Below are 8,272 nucleotides of genomic sequence, written 5' to 3'. Positions count from 1 at the left end.
GCTGTGGTCTCCTCCATAAACAGACACACACACACAGGTGCACACACACACACATGCACACACACACACACACACTTTACATCAATCTCAGGCTGTTCACCATTTCCTGAAGTCCCTCTATGGTACGCAGAGGAGACCCAATGGACACTAGCTTAAGAATCCTTCCTCTAAGAATATTGCATGGGTTGTTCTTCTGAAGCATACCTACTTCAATTCTTTGCAGCTTTATTTTCATGCTACAGTGGCTTACAACTCCATATTTATCCTAGGAACCCTAAGATTACAAATAACTTTTAAAGAAAACAACCCCCAAGTGTGACTGTTGGGCCAGCTATGGGTCGTTGATAAGGTTTACATACGTCATGCTTTAAGGTTGAAGGTTTTGAACAAGTCCAATTCAGGAAACCACATGTTTCCTCTCAGGCACTGTAGCTGGCCTTTATGATAGGGTTTCCAGTTGCCTTTCCTACTTGCTTTGCTGGTGTCCACCCTACCCTGTTCTCAGGCCTAACTTTGGAGTCTTCTGTCCCAGTTCCTGAGAAATCCTATTTTGTAATTTCACCGTACAACCAAGAAAAGTATCATTTGTTCATGCGTCAAATATTTTTTGAGCTCCTACTCTGTGCCAAGCATGGGGGTGAGGGGGATGAAGTGTATGGGCACTGAGGGACATACAGCAGATAAGGAAAGGCAAACATCATGTTGTGTGACCTCTACAGGCTTATACATTTTTATATCAGCTTTCAGAGTAACCAGGCTAAGTACATTTTTTCCTTAAAAGGGAAACCTTTAATGAAAATATCTTAGGCTGAGTTAATGGTAAAATTACCTCCATTATCTACAGAGCTGTACCAAGCTACTTAATTGGGTTATAGGACAAATCTTCTGAAAATATATGACATCATGTGGATGACTATTTTAAATATATAATTATATTATGGCAATATAAACATAAAAATCATAGATACTCATGGACAACGCTCAGAAGCTGACATAGGCAAATGAAAACATTCACTTACACTTGAGAAGGGATGGCAGAAAAATATCTCCTTGGTTTCTGATATTTTCAATATTGTATCTGTAATAATTATTTTAAAAGACTTTAAACGTAAAACAAGTGATATGGTTTGGTTCTGTCCCCACCCAAATCTCATCTTGAATTGTAACTCCTATAATTCCCATGTGGTCATGGGAGGGAACTGATGTAATTGAATCATGGGGGCAGGTCTTTCCTGTGCTGTTCTGTGATAGAGAATAAGTCTCACAACATCTGATGGTTTTATAAAGGAGAGTTCCCCTACACAAGTTCTCTCTTGCCTGCTGCCATGTAAGATGTGACTGCTCCTCATCTGCCTTCTGCCATTATTGTGAGGCCTCCCCAGCCATGTGGAACTGTGAGTCAATTAGACCTCTTTCCTTTATAAATTACCCAGTCTCAGGTATGTCTTTATTAGCAGCATGAGAACAGACTAATACAACAAATGTATGCTTACGGTGGGGATTTAGGAAGGGAAAAAGAAGGAAAAAGGAACATTTTTTTTTTTCTGGATCCATTCTAACCATGCTTCTAAATCTTATCCATTGCTCACTTCTACTGAACTCCAAGTGATATTTTGGGCTGGGGATTGTGAAGAGCAAGGAATGGAGAGGAGGGATGCTAACAAATGATAAACAAACTTAGCTCTCAAATTTGGAGCACGTTCTGCATGCTAGAGACCATGCTAGATGTTTCTTCACATTCAAGACCTGGAGTGGTAGCATAGCAGTGTGGCCATGATGTGTCAGGTCCTGGGAGTCATACTGTGTGAACTTAAATCTCAGCTTTGCACCTTGCTAGCTGTGTACCCTTGCATAATCTTCTAACCTTTCTAAACCTCAATCTCCTTGTCTGTAGAAAGGAGGGAAGGAGGGTGAAGGGGGATAACTGGACTGAACTCTTAGGGTAGTATCTGGCTTAAATAAAATAATCTGTATAGAACAATAGTTATCAATCTTGGCTGCACTTTGGAATCACCTGGAGAGCTTTAAACCTTTCTGATGCTTCAGCACCCCAAACTGATGATATCAGACTCTTTGTGGGTGCCCTCCAGGCTTCAGTATTTTTCTGAAGCTCCCCGGTTAATTCCTGTGTGCAGCTCAGGTGACAATGTTAAGCACTGTGCTGTGGCATGCTCTGCGTGGCTCTGTAAGTGATGTTCATCAATGTTTTTATTCCTGCCAACTGTACTGCAGAAGTTTTCTTTATCTCTCTTTTCTTGGATAAGGAAAACGAGACTCAGAGAGGTTAATAACTTGTTTAAGTTCACATAACTAGTATGTGATGAGTCGAGAATGGCATCCAGGTCTTTTGGATTCCGCAAGCCTCTGCCTTGGAGAAAGAGAATTGCAGAGAAGACCAGAGAGTGAGAGGGAAAGGAGAGACCCTGCAACTTCCTCTACCCGCTCAGAAGTCAAGAGGCAGAACTACCACCAGGGACAGACCATATGTCAGTGCCCTGTGTTTTTGTGGTCACACAATGTTTTGTGGTGGTCTGCCCAAATATTTTGGCATCTGTTTACTATTTTCAGGTAGTTTAATAAAATCTTCATTTTTGTTTGATTCTTATTCCTGCTTTTCACACTTCCCCAACCTTTTGCCTAGCAAGAATTTCCTTTTGATCTTTGGCTTCTGTCCATGTGTAAATCAGGGTCAGGATCTCTGTATGTGTAGGAATTTGAGAAAATACGCTTTCAAAAGATCAGCATGAATTTTTTGAAAACGTCTTTGGGTGATGACCTGAGAGGAAATAAATGGTGGTATAATCCATTTGTAACCTGATGACAGGTTGTGAGGGTTCACTGATTACTGAGCTTTTCTAGCAGCTTGCATAAGCTTGCAAGGGAAGTTGTTGGCAGGTATGGCTGGTTTGGTTGCCTGAGAAAAGCAGACTCTGAGATGGAGATGAGGATAGGATATGCAGCATACTTATTAGGAAGTGCTTTTGAGATTAACACCTGTGAAAAAGAAGGAACAGAAACAGGATTGAGTAGAGAAATTGGGTTGTGATAGTTCCAGTGAAAAGACCTTAACCAACCTGACTGGAAACTCAAAAGCTGACAAGGGCCCTCAAAGTTGTCCTGAGTTGAAGGTAAGGATACTAGGCTTTTGTATCCCTGAATGGGCCAGTCCTGGGGGCAGGTTGCCCTGGGGAAGGGCATAGAGCCTTGGGTGCTGCAGCTCTCTCAGCCAAGGCAATACATGGAGGGGGCTGACGGCTGAGGACTGTGCCGCAGCGCGGGGAATAAGCCTTTCAGTCCTGAATGGGATCTGGGTGGCGCATTACAGTGTCCAGTACTGATGGCAGTGCTGGTGGGCAGCTCAGCTGAGACTGTGAGGCTGTGGGCCCTTAAGGCCCACTATACCTACCTCAGGTTTAAAGGACCCTCCCTGAACACCTTTTTGGTGAACCAGGGAAGGGAAGCCACTGCCCAGGCCACAGCATTCCAATACTAGTTTGTGTTTTACTCATACTGTTTGTGTTAGGTTGTTCTTATGTTGCTATAAAGAAATAACTTTCACAGTGACAAACAACATTAAGCAGTTTAAAAAAAAAAAAAACACCTGAGTCTGAGTAATTTATAAATAACTGAGATTTTTTTTATTATACTTTAAGTTTTAGGGTACATGTGCACAACGTGCAGGTTTGTTACATATATACACATGTGCCATGTTGTTTTGCTGCACCCATTAACTCGTCATTTAACATTAGGTATATCTCCTAATGCTGTCCCTCCCCCGTCCCCCCACCCGACAACAGGCCCAGGTGTGTGATGTTCCCCTTCCTGTGTCCATGAGTTCTCATTGTTCAATTCCCACCTATGAGTGAGAACATGTGGTGTTTGGTTTTTTGTCCTTGCAATAGCTTGCTGAGAATGATGGTTTCCAGCTTCATCCATGTCCCTACAAAGGACATGAACTCATCATTTTTTATGGCTGCATACTATTCCATGGTGTATATGTGCCACAATTTCTTAATCCAGTCTGTCATTGTTGGACATTTGGGTTGGTTCCAAGTCTTTGCTATTGTGAATAGTGCCGCAATAAACGTACGTGTGCATGTGTCTTTATAACAGCATGATTTATAGTCCTTTGGGTATATACCCAGTAATGGGATGGCTGGGTCAAATGGTATTTCTAGTTCTAGATCCCTGAGGAATCGCCACACAGACTTCCACAATGGTTGAACTAGTTTGCCGTCCCACCAACAGTGTAAAAGTGTTCCTATTTCTCCACATCCTCTCCAGCACCTGTTGTTTCCTGACTTTTTAATGATCGCCATTCTAACTGGTGTGAGATGGTATCTCATTGTGGTTTTGATTTGCATTTCTCTGATGACCAGTGATGATGAGCAGTTTTTCAATTGGCTCATAGTTCTGCAGGCTGTACAGGAAGCATGGTGCCAACATCTGCTTGGCTTCTGGGGAGGCCTCAAGGAGCTTTTACTCATGGAGGAAGGTGAAGGGTGAGCAGGCATGTCACATGGTAAGAGTGGGAGCAAGAGAGAGGGAGGGAGCATGTCACATGTGTTTAAACAACCAGACCTCATGAGAAGTTATTCACTATCTTGAGGACAACACCAAGCAGATGGTGCTAAACCATTCATGAGGGATCCGCCCCCATGATCCATTCACCTCCCACCAGGCCCCACCTCCAACATCGGGGATTACATTCCAACATGCACACAAATATCCAAACAATATCACTGTTTTTGATTTACCTTTTTCCCAGCATAGTCTTGAATTTTTATTTCATCCCTCTGATCACTCAGCAATCTTCTTCAGATTCTTCCCAGAAATTCCTCGCCCTCATTCCAAACCAACATTATCCAGTTCCTTGGGTTCCCTCATATGCCGCAGGCATTTGCAGTGTGACATTGTGTGTTTGTTTGCATGTTGGGTGTGAGTCTCTCAAGGGAAATGGCGATGCCTTATTCAACTTTGTGCCCCTATGTCCCAGCACACACTGCTAGACACACAATAGATTCTCAATAAATGTTTACTGAATGAATGAATAACAATAATACCTTCTACTATTTGTCCATGTCCTGAAAGACTATTTTTGAGTCTTAAACAATTTGGTATCTTATCTAAGAAGCAAAGGTATTCTTCTGTTCAACCACCAAGCAGAGAGCCCAGGTTAAATAAACACAAATTGTATGCAAATGCAAGTCTGGGACTCAAAATTATTTTATATACCTGATTGTGGCTCTGGAGGAAGACGTAAAGCCAATAATTGAAATTGACTTTTGAAATTGATTGTTTTTCTCTATGACATCAACTGGTGGAAATTTTTATGAAAGATAAATTATTTAAAAAACACACTTTTTTAAAAAAAAGCAAGAAAGCATTGAGAATAAACAATTGGAAGAGTTGGACACTTCCAACTTTGAGAATGATTATCATTACTGTTAATAAAACTGGAAAGACAGGAGGAGAAAAATACCTAGTACAAATGTTTCTGTGATCAGCTTGAATTTAAATACAGATAAACTGTCTTCCTACTAGACAGAAATCTGAGCTGGATGAAGGATAATCTACAGGTATGACACTTTTAACCGATGGATCAAGAGTAGACAACAAACTTCATCTAAGGCTGTAAACATGGTAAGCAAATGCTGGGGAGAGCTTTGATTTAGATTCTGCACAGTGATTTAAACTAACAAGAGAGTTGTTGATCTGGGCAGTGAGACAACTGTGATCTCTGCATTTTATCAACATCATCTGTACTTTTTTGTACTTGGTAAAAAAACATTTTTGTGGGCAATAACCAACATCAGTCAAATTTTGTAATTTTTCTTCTCTTTGGGAATTTACAAATTCATGGACAACTTATTAATTTATTCCTTTATCTCAAACTTCACTTTTCATAGCTGTAAAAGCTCATGAGTGATTGTGATTGGGAACAGTTCTTATTAAGGAAAAGTGAAAATTAACTTGTGGGTTAACACAGCAATAAGAAGAAGAGAAGATGTTAAGAATAATACACTTGTTATGGTGGAGAGTGAAGAGGAAACACTGATCTTTGGCTTTAGGGACTGATCAAGTGAGGTTTTCTGCCCTAGGATACACCCAGTCAGGAAGCAGTGACTGTGGTCTGTTCCAATCAGGCCTACAGATCTGGCCGGGCTAGAATCCGTTAGTTGAACGACTTAGCCATCTGGCAGAGACCAGCTGGTTTCTCACAAAATCCATTTCCTGTTCTTAAGCAGTCCCATAAGCTACATTTTTCTGCCTCCCTTGCAGTAATGTATCACCATATAGCGGAGTTCTTTTCTCCCACATGCTGCTGTTCATCCCCTTTCCCCATCTGCCAGCTGGATATGGAGGACTCTGAGGTATTAGAAAATGATGAAGAAATATATGAAAGGTCCCTGGACCCCAGAATGACCATGTGGAATGTTTACTGGTGACCAGGAATATACATTTTGAACACAGGTGAGCAAAAATATACTATTGTATTATGCTGATGAGAATTTAGAATTTGTTACAGCAGTGGGCATTAACCTAATGAATATAAGCATGTCAGTTTACATTTCATAAGACCATCTCTACTGCAAGAGAGGCTGGGGAATGTTGTCCTTCAGTTGGATGGATTACCATCTTGAATAAAATTGGAATTGTGTTGATAAGGAAGAAAAGGGGAATGCGATATTTGGTGGTCAACCAGCAGTCTCTGCTCCAGTATATGATAGTTCAGATTTTGCAGAGTGATCAAGGAAAATGAGAACTGAGAAAAGATCATCGAATTTGGCAACAAGGAGTCACTGATGACCTTTACGAGCACAGAGTAGGGTAATTATCAGATCACAGAAGATGGAGTGCATGGGTTATGTGTCACTGGAGGGAGAAATGTAATTTTGGTGTAAAAGAAATTAAAAGCTTGAGAAGCAAAGGGATAAAATGAATCTTTTAAAAATTGGTCAAAAGCTTCATATTTTGAGAGCTGACAGAGAAAAAACAGTAGCGCTCCCATCCGACATCCAACATTGGAACTCTTGGTTCTTGGACCTTTGAATTCCAGAACTTTCTCCAATTTCCCCCCACCCCTGCCCACCCATTATCCCTGGTTCTCAGGCCTTGGAACTTGGGTTGAAAGACACCGGTGGCTTTCCTCATTCTCCAGTGTGTCAGTATATTGGACTTCTCAGACTCCATGATTACAAAGGCAGAAACTCTCCAGATGTCTTCCAGTAATGTCGAAGTTTTTATCAGAATGTTGCAAGGAAACACCAATAGGTCACCTGGGATGACCTTCAATGACCTGAAGACATTTACTGAAGGAGCTGTGTTAAGTTTTTATAACATCTTCTATTGAGTAAAAGTGAAGAGCAGCTTTTTACTTGGTTGAAACCAGTTGAGAAAGAAATTCTATCAAATATCAAGCATGTGCACGAACTTTTAAAAAGACAACTTTATTGACCTATATTGAACTTTATAAGTTTTGCCTATTAGCAATAAAGCTAGTGTGAGCATTTTTGTACAAGTCTTTACAGAAATATACAGACATGTGCTTTCATTTCTTTTGGCTAAGCTAGGAGTGAAAGGTTGTATCACATGTTAGGTGTGTGTTTAACTCTCAGAAGAACTGCCAAACTGTTTTTAAAAGAAGTGGCTATACCATGTGTCTCAACTTTTGTTTGAGAAACTAAACAATTAATGTGTCATTTAGTTTTTCTTGGGTGAGTCTTGTGATTTGGTAGAGAGACTTGGCTGTATATAAATTACTGCTTTTTGATTATGGGGATATAGTTGTAATCTCTGAGCTTCAGTTTTCTAATCCGTGAAATGAAAGACCTACTGATGTGCTTTCTGAGCCAGACAGTTTTTTAGATACTTGTGCACTTTATGTCCTTTGTGTTCTAGAAGCAAAAAGGCTGAACTGACAGTATATTGTGAAAGTACTTTGCTTTTCAAATAGACTTGTTTTAGATGAAAAAAAAAAAAAAAGAAAAGAAAAACCAGTGGAAAAGGAGAGCATAAAGAGAAAGAGGAGATGATTGAGGGAGGAAGGCTCAAAGATATTAGGATGGGGCATGATATTAAAGAGATAAGGCTGGGCGCAGTGGCTCACGCCTATAATCCCAGCAATTTGGGAGGCCAAGGCGGGCAGATCACCTGAGGTCAGGAGTTCGAGACCAACCTGGGCAACATGGTGAAACCCTATCTCTACTAAAAATATGAAAAATTAGTTGGGCATAGTGGCAGGCGCCTGTAATCCCAGCTACTCAGGAGG

The sequence above is a fragment of the Nomascus leucogenys genome, chromosome 1a (genome assembly GCF_006542625.1).
Source record: "Nomascus leucogenys isolate Asia chromosome 1a, Asia_NLE_v1, whole genome shotgun sequence".
Classification (NCBI taxonomy): Eukaryota; Metazoa; Chordata; class Mammalia; order Primates; family Hylobatidae; genus Nomascus; species Nomascus leucogenys.
Note: the sequence above shows the minus strand (reverse complement) of the source record.